We start from the raw sequence: 17,201 nt of genomic DNA on the forward strand, positions 1-17,201 counted from the left end.
TTCTTAACCACTACACCCACACAGCAGGATGAAATTAAGAAAACATTCACCACATTAAGTGTTTCTATTTATGCTTATATTTTCTCGGAGTCTTATTCTGGTAACTGGTGAGTTTGGACCGACGCAACGGCGGACTTAATAATAGAAGTTTTGGATAATATTATTGTTTACACAGTTTTCTTAGTTTCAGATAAAGATACTATCTGCCTATTGATCAGTCAGATTAGAGTCAGTCGCTGATAGCTCAGAAGGCCTAGCACGAGATGCAAGCGCAGTTCAAGACGTGGCAAAATATTTCCATCACACTCGCTGTCAAAACCCACGATGCGAAACTTTTATCACGTCTTGGCGTGCGCGTCTTGCGCTCCGTGCTAGGCCTTCTGAACCGTAGCACACCGCACCCAAAGTGTATAAGGAACAGGTGATACATCACTCGAGGAGGCTCCTGTCTTGCACTCCGTGCAATCATATTAATAAACTATGAATTTAATTAAATTTTAGATTAGAATCTTTTTGAAGCTTGCACTAGAATAGCGCTCCAGAATAACGTAGCCAGGAAAAACTGTAGCGTTTCCTTCGTTAGTGTGAAACTGTTATATTGTTTGAGGGTTCCTCGGTTTATCCGGTCAATAACCTTCTAAAAGGATTATGTAATTTTTTTGCAATTGTTAAGATAAATTTAATAAGTACTTACTTTAAACAAAATTTTCATTATTAGGTACCTGTCTAAGAGTACCTAAATATTTATGCTAAATTAATGTAAGTACCCAGTTTTTATTTGTAAATGTGTGTGTGTTTGCGTACCTATACCTACCGTTTTTATTTTATTTATTACGTTTATCCTTAAATGCTGCAAAGCGAGTACCTACCTAATTAATTACATAAATACGGAACTATCAAAACAAGCTCCCATATTAAATTTCTTAATTTTCCATAAAATATTTCCTCGTTCCATCGTTATCTTAGCAGCGCGCAATTTTCTGCAAAGAAAAGTCTTAACGTTAAAGCAGCCAGTAATAAAGAGCGCGGGCTGCGTTCATTAATTAACTACTCACCTATCCCTCTCGCACTTAGCTGCACTGTTTGTAAATGAGCAGCGGTGCTCTTCGCACCAACTTTGCGCAAAAATTAACTTACTACATGTCCTAGTTAAGGCGGGCACGGTTTGGGTTTTCTTGACCTTGGAGAATTGGTATTTTTTTAAAATATACATAAAGAGATATTTAAATAAATAAGCATCAGAAACATACATAAAAACATACGTATTTTTGTATACTTTGCTCAGAAACTTACTTTCTGGTCTGTATAAAATATGACATACTTGTAATTACAACTTTTGTAAAAGTTAACGAAAAATATTTAAAAAAATATCAGATCTTATGTAGGGCCAAGCTTTAACTTTACAAATGATACACTAATATGGTAGGTATATCCCTTCAACCTTTGACTTTAAATACACAATTTAGATAGTCATAGTATGTATTTATGTAGTTTCTAAATACAGGGATTGCAGGGCCATGGAAATTCTTGAAAAATAAATTCTACTTTCTATAGTAAAAAATCACATTACCAACACAGTTTCTATGAATCAGCAAAAACTAAGTTCGCAAATATTGAACGTCTTAGAACAAAAGTTGCCTAGAACGACGAGTTATGTCAGTATGATTCGGATATCCTCTTTAACTTGGGACACCCTGTATAAACAGGAAAATGCAGAAATATTTTATGGAACATGAACATTCATTTCCCTATCTCTTCCTAGACTATCATCCAACAACCTACCCCTTAACACAGCACTATCACACACGGACAGCAAGAGCCTGCATATGCACGTAGCGGTTTCCCCCAAAACGCCGTAACCGCCACACTCATTAACCGAAAAAGGAGTTAATTGTTTTCGTAACAGAGCAGAATTTCAATTGCCGCCCACCCGTATGTGGTCACGTGTGGTTACTTTCCTTGCTATTCCGTAGTAATAAATCTTGAAGTCTTCGTAATTACAACGCTGTTGTCGGTTGTGTGTTTTCATTAATGGCTGTAAGACCTGGGCATGCGGTCTTCATTAGACCAAGTGTTAATAGTCGACCAATTATTATTTTTATGAACGCCGGAGGCGTGTATCGTTAGGTACAGCCAGCCACTTTTTATGTTACTGATTGAGGTATCTAAAGCTTTTATATGAGGTAAATAAAGTAAGTAACAAGGTTTAATAACCAAAGGAAAACAAGGTTTAATAACCAAAGGAAGAGCGAACCTATTTCCAATAACCTTCAGAGGAAAATTCTGCGTTTGGAACCTGAGTCATTTCATAACCTTGAATAATACACCGCAAGATACTCGCCAACCTACCCAGTGTAGTGGGGAGCCGCGATCACTACAGGAAAACCGCCACATCCTCTGCCATTCATGTCTAGTCTCCTTTGCACTGAGATCCTCTCAAATTTACTTATCAGCGGTGTCGCTTCCGTGGCGACGGCGATAAATTTACTTTCATCCCTTTCGCTGCGCGGCGCAGCCTAATTGGCATACATCAATAGCCTTAAAACTATCGAGTTCCCTTTTCAAATATTCAGCAATATTTTTTCTTATACCTCCGTGCGATGCTGGCTGGAAAAACACGCGGTGAAAGTTTAAAATTTTGAATTAAGAAGACAGTGACACGTGAAATGATGCGGGGGATCGCAGGCTGTCCTTGTCGCGCGGCGGTAGGGCGGTGGCGCGTTTGGGCGGGCGATATGCAAATGTCTAGCGTGTGGTGGTGAGCGGCGCTGTGTGCGTGCACTGTACCATTGGCAGCGCTAGAACGGCCAACTTCGCCCTCAGTTACGGTTGTTTTTCGTTCCGCTGCTAATTAACTTCCGTATATTCTCAACGTAACTTTTCTCATCCCGTTCTCCTTTAGTTACACTTTTTCCCCTCATTAATGTTACGCTCAGGATTGTTATGTGAAGCGGTCGAGGTTTTGTGATGCAATTAGTGCATTCGGGCACGCTGTGATGTTTTCGCGGGCGCGCGAGTCCGCGGGATCTTTTCGTTGTTTGCAAATTGTTTAGCCGAGTGGCTGCGACGGTGTCTGTTACAAAGCTGACGTTTATTGTTAATGTGGCGGTAATGCTGGCTGTTACAAGTGAGTCCGTAATCCATAGCTCTTTGTTAAGAACCCAGTAATAATGCTCAGGGTTAGTAACTTTGTTCAAAATGTTACTTTTATTGCTTAAAGAGTGGGACTTTACGAGCTTTCAAATAAATTACCCGCTTTTAAAAGATAGCTGGTATGCTCGCTGGCAAGCGTACACTTTAACTGTGATTAGTGCAAGTAAAGATTTGTTAAACCATAATAGTGATTTCTTATAGAGCTAAACGAGTTTACGACATAGCTTAATCAGTCAATAGTTGTTGAGCTCCGCTCGCGTGTAGACTGAGCCATAAATGTATTAGTAAAATCTCTACACAGAGTCAAACGCTGGTAATTATAACCATAAACTATTTGTGTTGTTGTGTTTGCGGCCCCTAATGTCGATTATAAAACTATTAAACTTATTTGAGAACGCCTTCGAAAAAGTCGTAATTCCATCATAAATCACGGTCCAATTACAGCTGTAAAAATACTATAAAAAATTAGGATTCACATTAACTTGAGCCGGGTCTGTGTACAACAGCTCTAATGAAGTTTAGTGTGCGTGTGTGTGTGAGTGACTAGTAAGTTGTGTGAGTGAGAAAATTAAAAAGAAACAAATTCGCACCAGCAGCCAGAAGCCTACACGCGATTGAACGTGGGTTTACGCCGCGAAAGAATGCAAATTTTCACTTTTTCCTTTTTTCCATCGTAAAAGGCCACAGAAGAATTAATCCCACCTTTATGGCTGCGGAGAACCTTTAATTGCTGCTTTGACAGACAGCTAAAGGTGCCTTATCAACTCGTATTTCGGGTGTGGTCAGAATCGACACAGCGCAATATATTTTTATAGTTTCAAAGGTGTTGCTTTTATTATCCAAGGATGTGTTCTTGTTTTACCGGCTTTTAGGCTGCAAATTAGAAAGTTTATAGGCGAATGACCGATGAGATGCACCCCATAAATTATTATTATGGTCGCAGTTTAGCAGTTTGCAAGACGCAATTTTAAATTTGGAATGGAGTGATTTTTTAATTACCTACCCGCAACTTATATTGATTTATACGCCATTAAACCTGGATTATATGAACCGGTGTGAAGCAAAGGAATAACTTCTCTACAGCTTCAAAAATAAAGGCTATAAGAAGACTACTCTCAAGTTTTAATTAAAAATATGTATTTTTTTGTTTTTGTGTACGTTTATTACCACACCTCACAAATTAGAATATTTTTGTAAAATTTCAAAAGAATCTTTCACTCCACAATCTTTATCACATCAATATCGGAATGACAATCGTGATCATTCAACACGACGGTTTTATGTTAAATTTATCAATAAATCACAAAAGTCGATATAAATGCTCGGACTTAATACAATAAAGGCAAACGAAGAAAAAAAATGAAACACAGCGTAGAGGGCAGGCGACGAAAAGTATCCGTTGAAGAATGCACTTTTGCATACACAATGCCTTTTGTTTAGAGAAAGTATTTCACATTTTAACCTCCTGAGTGATTTATTATTTATTTTTATATGATTTATAATACTGGCCACCGCGGTACGATGTCATGCCTATAGCTCGGGAGCTTTTTAAATACATATAGAACTCGTATTCTTTATAGCTTTTGTTTCGTTATTAAATCTGTTTGTTTTAAGCCATAATTCGCGGTGTATGAGATTAAAAAAATACAATACTCGCATTATTACAATATTGTTATATCAGATGTAAGAGAAATAATAATATATAAAAATACTCTTTTTAATAGCGATACTACTGGTATTTATAAAGTATATTTTTAAAGTTGTTTACTTTTAAAGTTGTTTTTATGATTTAATAATTTTATGGGAACGTGGATGAGATGAAGTATTTTTGTGCTTTTATTTACAATAATATGCATTACTTTATTATAGTTTAAAATAATAAATATCCTTACATTCAAAGGAACAGTGAATAAAAGTGATGTTCGTATGATTAAGGAGACTGATCAACAACGTATGGCCGACTTGTCATGTGCCGGTGGGCTTGTGCAGGTGAGTACTTTTGCTCTTAATTATATCATTAGCTATAAAAAAAACCAAACTTTTACATAAAATTGTAATACTTTGGCAAATAGAAAAATACTGTACCTATAGTCATTTCTTGCTTCAAGCAGATTACGTTGAAGAAAATAAAAAATTTAATGAAAATATTTGAAATACCTACGTTATAAAATTAATACTTAACTGATTCACTACTAAATTTTCTAATAAGTCTCTCCCTTCTTCTTCTAACTTCATCTTACTTTTAAGTCAATATTGATAAAAAAAACCAAAACATATTTCATACATTTGAAGCATGCCAAACAGCAATAGAATGAGACAGCAAATTATCACTTTTAAAGTTAGTTTTCAAAATTCAGTTGAATGAACTATTTGTCTTGAATGTCGCAAGTTTTCAGTTTATATGTAATTAGGTATAAGAAAGTTAGGTTGCACTCAGACGATTGGGCAAGTCTAGGCATCACGCGATCTGTCTAGATTCATTTATTTTTCTAATTGTTTGCCTGATTAACTTGGTTTGTAAGTGGAGTTTGCAGTCTCTACTTGCTCACTTTGATTTTAGCTATTTCGTGTGATTACACTGATATTAATATGCTTTCCCATGGGAATATAAATATTGTTAAATAGTAGGTACTTAGGTACATTTCCCATTTTCGGATGTGCTTATGAAAGTTACATGTATAAGATTGTACTTAATTTTAGAGGAGATTTGTCGCAATATTTTTGGCACCTTCGCTGAACTACCACTTTGAAAAAACCTTTTGAAAATGGACTTAGCATACAGTGTTCTTCTTCTTCTAATCGTTGTTGGTGAAAATATGAGCTAGACTGGAATTTGTCGCTGTGGTGAAAGTATTTTACAGGCAAATTATTAGTGTCATTTGTTGACTGCCCAGGTTCCGCTAAACGAGACTAGAAAGAAAATGGCATTGATTTCGTTCGAACGTACCGAGACTCCGTCAGTAGAGCATATATTATTTACACTTGAGTCGGATAACTGTATACAGTTATCCGACTCAAGTGTAAATAATATTTGGCAAAGTAAATAATTAAAACCGGCATTAAATAATAACATATTCATAAATGGAACAGACAATAATCGCGCGCCATCTTGCCGGCGGTCGAACGTTTCCGCTTTAATTTCTCCGATAATTTGGTGTTTCCGGTCTCAGGATACGGGTGCTTCTGCAATGATGCAATTTGATTGATCTTTTTGACTCTTTATAAAATAATTTAAAATACTTTCGTATTTAAAGTCTGTAAAGAACTGTGCATAATGTACTATAAAAAAGAGTAATAAATTTATAATGTACACAATATTTATTGCTTTAATTCATATCCTTAAATCATACCTTCTTTCTTAAGACTGTGTATCTTAGGCCCTGCTTTACAATGTCTGGATAAGGGCTTCTGGATAAGTCTTATTGTTTTAGTTCTAACGTTGTTCTATAGTAATTCTAACGTGAATCTTAAAATCTACGTCTGTCACTTTCTATCCGTACACTGTCATAGCAAGGCCTTCCTTCGTGTAACTCAGCGTAGCTCGTAGATCTGTCGAATGCATATAAAAACGTGGACTTGGGTGTCGAATGCGTGGACTGTGCAGGAAGAGCCCGCCAATCCGTCAGTCCGCCATAATTATATTATTTCGGTAATAAATTATCGAATTTTGTACACAAAGGCGGTTGAGGCATGGCTGCTTAATTTTGGTTAGAAGCAAGGACGACCTCAAGACATATGGGACAGGTATTATGGGAGAATTATAAGCCATTTTACTTCCAGCTAATTACATCTACTGGAGGCTAAAAAATAAGTTGCCTAAACAAGCTTCGATTACGCTATTTAATAATTTAACTTAAATGGAATTATTCTTTAAGTAGATGTAAGCATTATTTATATATTCTAAATCAAGTGGTACCTACATCTGCATAGAAACATAAATGATAAAACAATCCTAAATGAACTTACCTACTCACTTTTTTTGACTCTAATAATAATCATTGATGTGACAGAATTCAGGTTCCTTTAAAATCGTCGGCCTAGCGGGCTTAAGCCCGTCCCACGATATTAACAGCAATTGTTTTGTTTATTTTATCCAAAAAAAACGTAATTACTCAGGTTAAATACACCAAAAAGTTCGTCTGCTAAGGTCATGTCTATTTCAATTGCCAGAATCGATACAAAGCCGTATTTATTCGATTAATGCGTTCAGAAATTATCGCGGGCGAGCACGGGGTATCGACAGAAGCGGTCGCCATGGCAACGCGCCCCATACGCACTAATTATGCCACACTGATTGCTTTCCACTTTTTTTTTACCCAAGAACACCGCCACCCTATCTCTACTTTGTTAGGGTAAGTCGTGTCGCTGGTTTTGGTTGAGGAAAAGTTTCATACGAATAAAATTTAAAATAATTCCACGAAGAAGGTTGTACTACTCTTTATTGCATACAAAAAACATTTATTAATTATATGTAAACATCGTAGGAATATACATATATGTAGCAAAATCAGCGGTCTTATTACTAAAAAAATGTTTTCTAGATGACCAGAACTGGAACGGGAAATAAAAAGTATAGTGTTTGATTTCATCATAACATGTTAAAATGCTTAGGCATACGTAGTTTTAAATAAACTTTGAATATAGTAAAACCTTTCTGCTTGCTTCAAGGTGACGTTGCATTTGAATTTGATGACGTCACGGGGATCGATAGAAGGAAACGCCTCATTATTTTTTTATTCGTCACACTGATTAATCAAGTGATTAATTATTTATAGTTAGACTGTTTATTAAAACACGGCTGGGTGCCGGTTTTTTATTGATTCACTTTATCGTTTGTTATTACTTAAGTAAAGAATAGTATTTAGAATTAGAAGAAAAAAGGTTAGCTAGATAACTATGCAACTACTTATTATTAATTAAGTAAATGAAGAAGGCGAATATAAGTATCATACAATAATAAGTACTTTTTATGATTTTTATAGAAACATTCCAAAAACTCAAAACTGATTGGTTTAAAAAATAACTGAGCTTTCAATTTAGAATTGGAATTCCATATTTGAATTTGAATTCCGCGATTTGGCGAAGCATTTCCCCAAATTAGCCAACCCAGCTGGCCATTGATCTGAGGCAGATACAGCGCAGCCCTGACCTTGCCCAAGGCACACACACGCACACGCGACCTGCTCGTACACACACTCACACACACACAAACACACACACAATGAAGGGCAGCAGCATTGTTGTATGTTGTACTCGAAAGGTACACGTCTATTCGAATATTTCCAATAGGATCTGGCTGGTAAGAAAATAAAGAAAACATTTTTAATATTCGTATCGAGTTTGAATTTAGAAAATAAGAAGATATTCGGTTTGCTTTTTAAACTATTTCTTATTTATTGGTTTGATCGTTTATGGGGGATATTAATAAGAAATTCCCAACAACGATCTAGGATTACAAGAGAAGTTTAAACAAATTTAAGGTTGTGAAATAAACGTAGGTGATACAGATAATTCTTTCAAATTTAGTACTTGAATTAATGTGAATATAAAACCCAGTACTTAAAGTGGTAGTAGGAATGCATCCACCTCTAATTAAACATACATACAACAGCCGTTCGCAGACTGACACCATCCAATCAACGTCCAACTTTTAATCACTCAAGAATACATGATTACTCCAACATTAACACTTTCCAGCGAACAAGGAACTGTCGTCCTTATTAAATTAATCAAGCGTTGAATCAAAAATTTACGATCAATCCAGCATGTTACCGTCAAACTTCGGCATACTGGGTAGTAATTATAGGAAATTATTACCGGTCACCCCTTAAGGTCGTTATTAGTGTGTCAAGCGAGGCGTCTGCGGCAGTTAGCCCTCTATAATTAACGAAGGAGTATCGACCAAACAATCAATAGCACCCTGATCTATAGAAAAGAATACAAAAGCTCGAATAGATAATTCCACCCCCTCCCCGCGTCTTGCTCCACCCCCCCGCTCATTAATAATATCGACCCCCTTTTCACTAATTATGTGTGTTGCGAATGCATACCCTGTGAAGCCAACACTAGGCTGAGATACTCACACATGCATAGGTATTAAACTGCGAGGGACGCTCAAATATTGGATGGGAAATTTTTGTTGCGCAATTTGGAACTAACTGAAATTCTAAATTTCAACTGGTATATTATTTTTTAAACAGCATTAATGTTACTGTCGTTAAGTATAGGAATTGAAAAAAGGCATAGGTAAATCTACAATAAAATTTCTCAATGAAATAAACATCTCACAGTAAAGAATAATACAACGTATCTAGTTAAAATTCATTAAAGTGTGACGTTAGTGTCAAGCACAAAAGTTGCGCAACTAAAGTTGGCTGTGCAGTCAACCAGACTCACGTTAATGGGCACAGATAGCCCGCATTAAAGAAAGAAAGAATAAAATCAATAAAATACTATTAAGTTAAAGGGAGTTCGATATAGTTATTTTGTTTCGTGAATCGCTCGCGTGACGCCGCTGCGATCGCCGAAATGTTAATCGGTGCTAAAGTTACATTTTATAAATAAGGAAGATTTCTATTACGAAAGTTAAATTGAATATTTGTTACGGTTATCTTATGAGACCTTTAACATAATATAAAAAAGTGCTACTTGGAATTTCAGGTTTGGCTGCATTGAATATAGTTACTTACTATTGTTAGATATAATATGCATATATTTATAAAGTAAGACAAGTTGAAAAGCAGTTTTATCGGGACAATAGATTTTTATAAAAGAATAGTGTTCCATTTTTTTCTAAGCAGAAATTTGAAGCGCTAACAATATCGAAGGTAAGAACTCCAAAAGCTCTGGTACTCCACTGATTGGATTAATAAGATGGGGTTGTTACCCAGGGGCTAACCACCCCACGACTTCACCCCACGCGAAACAAAAAAAAATGACTCATCAACTAACACTACTATACCACACACACACACACATACCTACACACACACACACATAATTATACTTAATGGTGGTTCTAATTAGAAATCTATACGGAACTTTTGGTAAGCTTATAGTGAACGGCAATGTGGGGAAAGAATATTGGTAGAATATCTGTAACATTGGAATAAGTAAAGTTATAAAGTCATTTATTATAAAATTCTTATTTGATAAGAAAACTTAAAGCTATTTGTCAATAATTGACTTACTTCAAAATTTTACCTGATTAATAAATTAAAGGTAGGAAAAGCTACTGCTTCGATAAAAACACCACAGTTATATGTAAGTTGGGTACTTATTCGAAAGTATATTTTTCACTAACCTACCAAGGAGTCCAATTATCTTTCCCGCAATAATACTTAGCAATAATCGTTCATTACGCACACAAACAAACGAGCGTGCACGAGTGTAGGAAAACACACACACACATTCAAACGCGTTAATTATATCGGAAACTCGTAGGGGTTACTTGATTTGATTAATACTACACGGAGTTGACGCCATGTCTGGAAAAAAACAAATCTATGTTTATTATGTGTAGTTATAGAAACTTAATTCGTAATGTTATGTTCTGTACAGAACCGCTTTTATGGTCAGTAGCATAATTCTTGTACTGTTCTAGTGATGAGAATTAACCTAAGTTTTACAATTGGGTCTTTGTATCGTCAACAGGCGTATAGAATGGCTTACCCTTTATCTTTATCTATATATCTATAGCAGCCGTTTTGTTTAAAATAGGTACTTAGTTCGAGCAATAGCTATAAATTACTAGTCAATTTCCCAGACCAATAATTCGCGCTCAAACATAAACTTTTTCGCCGAATTCCATTGCCAAATTTTCGGGGGCTCTTAAATAATTTCCTCAAAACAAAATTTGTACAATGTACAACTTTCTGAAACTTTCAGTTGGAGGCAATTAATATAGTTTTTTGCAACGTTGTGTTACTTCGCCATAAATAAGTAAATAATGAAATGTATACCGTCTCCTGCCTCCACTGACGGTGTCCACGAACGTTCGCGTGTTCAGTATTGCCCGAAAACGAGAAAAAAAACTTAGAAATTTTATTATTGACTGGGTTCAACCCGATATGGAGCACTGACAAATTGCTATGGTTTTTAACAATTTCTTGTTCTCTTTTGCTTAAATACGAAGCGATGTGGGATTTGGCGCAGCGGAATGGAGGAATAAACAAATATTAATTGCACGTTACGCCGTAGTTATCATGTATTATGACTTGTCAGGCGATGTAACGAAGCCATTTTGTTGCATTTATTTATTCTTTGTTGTGATTTTGGCATGTTCTGGAGACGTTACTGCTTAACCTTACCTGTTAACATTTTAGTTACATTTATTACAGCACCAGCGACAAATTAACAATTATTAAAGCACTTAGTAGTGCTGTAGGTACCTTTATTTGATGTAGCATTATTTAGAGCAAAAAAATATAAATAAATATTCGATTCTATAAACCTAAAAATATAATGTATCCAACTTGATACACTAACAAAGGCATTTTAAATCATACCACAAGGCAGACTCTCAAATATGTTAATTCGTTCAATTCCTGAGAAGTGTTATCTTCTTATGCAAAATATTAGCGCGTGCTGGACGTTATGTAAATGAGTTGCCACCTCGACATGTGACGTCAAATAAAGTATGGATTGTACCTTATAACTTGCTCCATATGCTAATGTGCTACAGATAAGTGTGGGCTAGTTTTGGGGACCTATTCTAATAGCGCACGTGGACTCTCATATGCAAAGCAGATAGTTCTACTCCTCTATTGGTGTACGTTTTGTTGATTTATGCGAGCGTGTATATATATCTTGTTTATGACATTCACAAATATATCTAAATTTTTATACGAAGATGTTTATCTAACTTATCAATGGATGTTAAAAATAGTGATGCGATGTTATGGTTATTAGAAAATAAATAATAAGTTCATGAACCCGTTTTTAATTCAATATCCATTCCATGTGACATTTGATCCTTTTAAGAAATTAAGATAATGCTAATGATGCAGTAAAATAATTAATAAATTAGGCTATTTCTATTTTGTAAATTTAGTGCTTATATTTTTTGTGTTCAGCAGCAAGAATAGAGTCCAACGGAAATATTCAAAATGCCAACTGCTTTTAACATAGGTAGAATAGACATCTGGGAATATCAAAATAACAGTTACATACAATCACTCTCCTTGCACCTGTCTCGGATCAAACAGAAAAACGATCGGCAATACTGACACACCATTCTAGAATTTCATAAGTACGCGACAATATTCGCGAGCGTCTCATTTGTACCTTATTTCGTTACGTTAAGTGCTAAGTTTGGCTGTGGCATATGTGGCATACGTGAAGGGTGGCGTATCTCTAATTTCAATAAGTCCCTCGGTACCTGTGTCTCATCTACATATCAATGTTGGTGTACCAAGTAGGAGCGTCTCCAAAATTTCTTTGCTCGCTAAAGTATGCAGCCCGTGCTCCATATCATTATGGGGTTTGGGCGCTTCTAATGCTGTCACATCACTTGTAAAAAACCGTTAGGCTTTCGTCACTGTGGTGTTCTTTAGGTAAGTATATTTTGATGGTAGTAATAACTAAGGTACCATAACACTCCATGCATCTTTAGCGACATAGGTCTTCGACTCGTTGTATTTATTATTATATTGAAAGTAGGAAAATATACCTCACTCTTTTTCGCCAGGTTTAGCAAACAAGAATAACCCACAAACACAGGTAGGTATAAAATGAAAGAAAAAACTAGATCGCAGTTACCCTTGCTTACACAGTAACGGTAACGGTTTACAGCACAACGGACTTTTTGTAACGCGATATTCGCGACATTGTTTCCACTAAGGGTCGGATTTGTGTTCAGTTTGATTGGCATTTGGTTACCTTCGCTTTGTCGATTCAGTTACGTCGTGTTAATAGCGGCAACAACTTCAGGGTGTAACTTTAACGATATATTTTTCCCTGAACTACCTAGATGATGTTCACTGACTATTGCGTATCATAAACAATAGAACGGATGTACCCTACAAATATAATGAATCAGCCATCGATAGCTAAATGTATTTTACGTACGCAACAATTCGTAACAATCACCTGATAAGTATCATCTAAATCTTAACCCTTCTTCCCACAAGAAACCTTCAATGCTCCCCGACTCATCCCAACGTCTATTTATTAAACGTATCCTCCTAACCCTTCAAAGTCTACATTAAAGTGCCTTAAATTTATGCATGTGTTCAACAATAGACAGCCTCTGCTGCATAATTTGATTACAGAAACTTTTGTCCCGGCAAGGGCAGGTATCGGATCGTAAAATTAAATTTGGAGCTATCATTGGTTAATTTCGGGATTCCCGCAACCTCTGGATGCATTCGAGGGGTCTATCTCGGCAACAATGCCACTAACTCCACATTCATCGATTATTCCGCGCACCTTTCCTGCGCTGAAGTTTCAAATTGTCTCGATAACGGTCGCGCATTGTCATACTGCAGGGAGCGCATAAAGTATACTTTTAATTTGCATACATCATTTATTGATTGGAATATTATTCAAATGATCCAGTTTAGAGTCACTCGATCGATCCGTTACGGTTATCGTAATTTGGCTCGACAATAGAAATTTGCGTTGATCAATAATGTACGAGTATTTGTGCGTAACGAACTTTCTCATTTGCATGACGTTGCATAAATGTGCGTAAGTATATAATAATAAATAATTCACATGAAAGTAAAGTTTTATTCAAATGTGATAGACAATGGCGCTTCATTGTACGTCGTAGTGAGAGTCGCCATCGCGTAGTTTGAAAACTTAATTGTGCTGCGGCTCGACACGTTTTCACAGAAAACATTGCCTCTCGCGTGGTACAAACTATACTACGTACATGACAGCTTCCGCCAGCTCGTCGCATATTTCTGAATGGCTTTGTTCTTACTTAGACAATGACGACTGCGTATGAAAATAGATCACAGATACCAACCGTTGATAACCTTTCGTTCTGCTTTTGAAAGATGCATAAATTTTGCTCAGTGATTAACATTTAAACTCAAATCACATTTATAGCATTAAGAGACTTCAGGATTGAACTTGATGACGACTTTCAAGGAAAGCTGGATATTTACTTATTTAATTAATTTGTTAATTCCGTAATATAATTTTCTTAGTATAAATAACTATAGTAAATACAAATTAAAAAGTAATCATATTCTTTTTCCACAAGTCGGTAAATATCTGTTAAATATCAAATAAGTAAAGCAATTATCGTCATGTAATGTACACAAACAACGTTGATTCAACATAGCGCAAACGCTAATGTATTTCAATCTTTTCTTAAAAATAATTCACAAATCTACACGCGCGCTCTTCAACTCCAAGACAGAATGGTCCACGCGCCTCCTACTTCCTCGCCTATCTGCTTTACATATCAAACACTATCCAGCCCTTAGATAAATAAGTATAAAGCGTGTCATCTAACGTAGGAAGGACTAGCATCATTACTTTACATAACAAGAATGTCTCGGCTCGTGCCGGTACAATTTACAGGTAAGCAGGCTTGTGGACGATTTTATTCAAATTTGCATACTTATGGACACGTTTCAAATGTTTTGCATACGATTGAGATGCCCTTAAGTTATGCACCGCACTATATATAGTTTATATTATAGGTATTTATATGCAAAATTTTTGTTAAGTCTACCCTCAGTTGGTTTATGTAGATTTTCGCTCGTGACGTGTAGAAAAGAATTCTAAAGTTATGCTAAGTTTGGTGATAGCACGCTCCATTTTGTTGTCATTTTCGATTGAATGCATTTGTCACAGTAAACTTTTCTATAAACTGTGTATATGTATATTTTGCAGTCACCTTTTAAAATGATCATTAAATCTGTATTATAAATACAAAAGGGGTAGGTACTAGTCGGTACTACCAGTCTGTATTATACTGAAATGTGCATTTATTTTCTAAAGAAAATGACCAAATAAATAGGTCTAATTATGACTCAATGCAGTAACTCTACTGGAATAAACTAGCCAGGGTACTTACAGCTTTCAAAAGTAATTAGAATTAGCGCGGGTTGAATGAACTAATATATTCATAACGAAATTTGTGTTTGTTTCTATGCAAATGCAGAATGCATAAATGACGCAATGCGAAAAAGGAAAATCCTACTGATGTTTTATGCAACATTTAATAAGATAACGTAATGAAGTAGAATGCACGGTGTTGGGGACTTCTATACACAGAATAAAACAGCAATACTAAAGAGTAGGGTTTTTAATAATAAAACAAATATTAATATGACTTTGTAACTAACTTTATCACTGTTGGTAAAGTTGGTAAGTAATTAAAATACAAGCGTAAAATTTCGTGCAAAATGCTAAACACGGAATATTTCGTTTAGTTAGTCGTGATAGCTTGGCTTCAATTAATTATTGTTTTAATCAATGTTTCGGCATTTAATGTTTACGATTTTTTGGGACTTACTTTACTTAAAATTACCGCATTGAGTTTTTGTACCTTTTAAATGTTAAATCTGGTGTTCATAATACATTTTTCATATCAGTAATAATTACAGTAATTTTGTTTTTATAACAATGATAAGTAAATATTTTGTTTGGAGAGCTGAGTTGCAATCAGTAGTTTTAATGCAACGAGAAAGAGTTGTAATTAGCGCTGTTGCAATGCGCCCAGTAACTATGGAGGTATTTGCTCAAGCTAAAGTCCAGCACTGGTGGAGTCACTCTCACTTACGAAAAACTTAATTTACGGAGCGCTTACTCTGACCACGACTCATACCTAGCTGTTGTATGACAGCTTCGTTCGTTATTTTTTGTGAACCTAGAGTAACCCTTCTGACATTCTCGTTAGCTGAACACAACTAGGGATGCAACCTTTGTTCTTAATTAAATTAAAACAGCTAATCAATACTGTAAGTGCAGCAGAGTGCAAATGAGTACAGGCCTTGGAAACCCTAGCGGTTCGCCGTTGGCAAGGCTTCTTTCATTAACTGCAACGTAATTAAATACAATGTAATTACTTGTCATCTAAGCTGTGCTGATCTAATTGAGTTTGTTATTAACTTGTGTATTATTATGATTGCTACTTAGGTTCAGTAAGCAAGCTCTAACCAGCTCCCTGCTGAAAATTTTCGTAGCTAATGGAACGAAGTAGGTAGCTATAAAAATGTTTTGTTCAGTGGCACACATGAATTTACTTATTTTATTTTTTAATTTATTTATTTATAGAATTAGCTACTAAATAGTTAGAGACTTACTGGTCGCTACCAGTAGCCTCTAATAATATGCTTATTAAATTTAAAACTGAAACAATTCATAACTATCATACCTTTATGGATAAAACAGTGATTAAATAAGATCCTAGATTCATAAATAGCTATAATTATAGATAAAATATACTAGCTGTTTGAAATCTAATTAACGAAATGACTCAGCCCACCCTTATCATTGAAAAGATATAATATAATTGACAGTTCCAAATACAATATTGTGTAGGGATGTCCAAATAAATTTATAATAATACAAAATATCGTGACGGCGTGACGGACACGGGTCGAGCGACCGGATGCGGACCGGTCCGGCGCCGGGCCCACGGCGTATTCAATGCGACATAATGGTGGTGCCAACGTACCTATATTATAAATTTACTTATTTCATGTCGCATGACTTGTTTAAAATATAAATTAATTTAATTCTGCGTCTTCTTGATATTTCGTTAAGTTTTTTGCACCTTTACTAGTACCGTATTCATGTACTACATCTGTTATGATTCAACATTTCGATTCATCCTCGTATCCATCTGTGCATATTATTATAAGTAACTAGCTGTTCCCGCGAGCTTCGCTTCGCCTTAAAAAGTTTTCCCGTGGGAATCCCGGGATAAAAAGTAGCCTATGTTCTTTCCCAGGGTCTATACCATATGTATACCAAATTTCATTCAAATCCGTTCAGTAGTTTTGGCGTGAAAGAGTAACAGACAGACAGACAGACAGACAGACAGACACAGTTACTTTCGCATTTATAATATTAGTTAGGAAGTT

General features: G+C 35.6%; 1 protein-coding gene across 1 annotated transcript in view; it reads left to right on the forward strand.

The window, feature by feature from the left end:
- The first annotated feature begins 5,025 nt into the window (after positions 1-5,025).
- Positions 5,026-17,201, forward strand: part of LOC125488505 (zinc finger homeobox protein 3) — a 94,532-nt gene continuing 82,356 nt past the window's right edge. The window contains exons 1-2 of the mRNA XM_048631683.1: positions 5,026-5,142; positions 7,576-7,578. The gene's annotated coding sequence lies outside the window, so the exon portion shown is untranslated. The remainder of the gene's footprint in view (positions 5,143-7,575; positions 7,579-17,201) is intronic.

The sequence above is a fragment of the Plutella xylostella genome, chromosome 29, assembly GCF_932276165.1.
Source record: "Plutella xylostella chromosome 29, ilPluXylo3.1, whole genome shotgun sequence".
Taxonomy (NCBI): domain Eukaryota; kingdom Metazoa; phylum Arthropoda; class Insecta; order Lepidoptera; family Plutellidae; genus Plutella; species Plutella xylostella.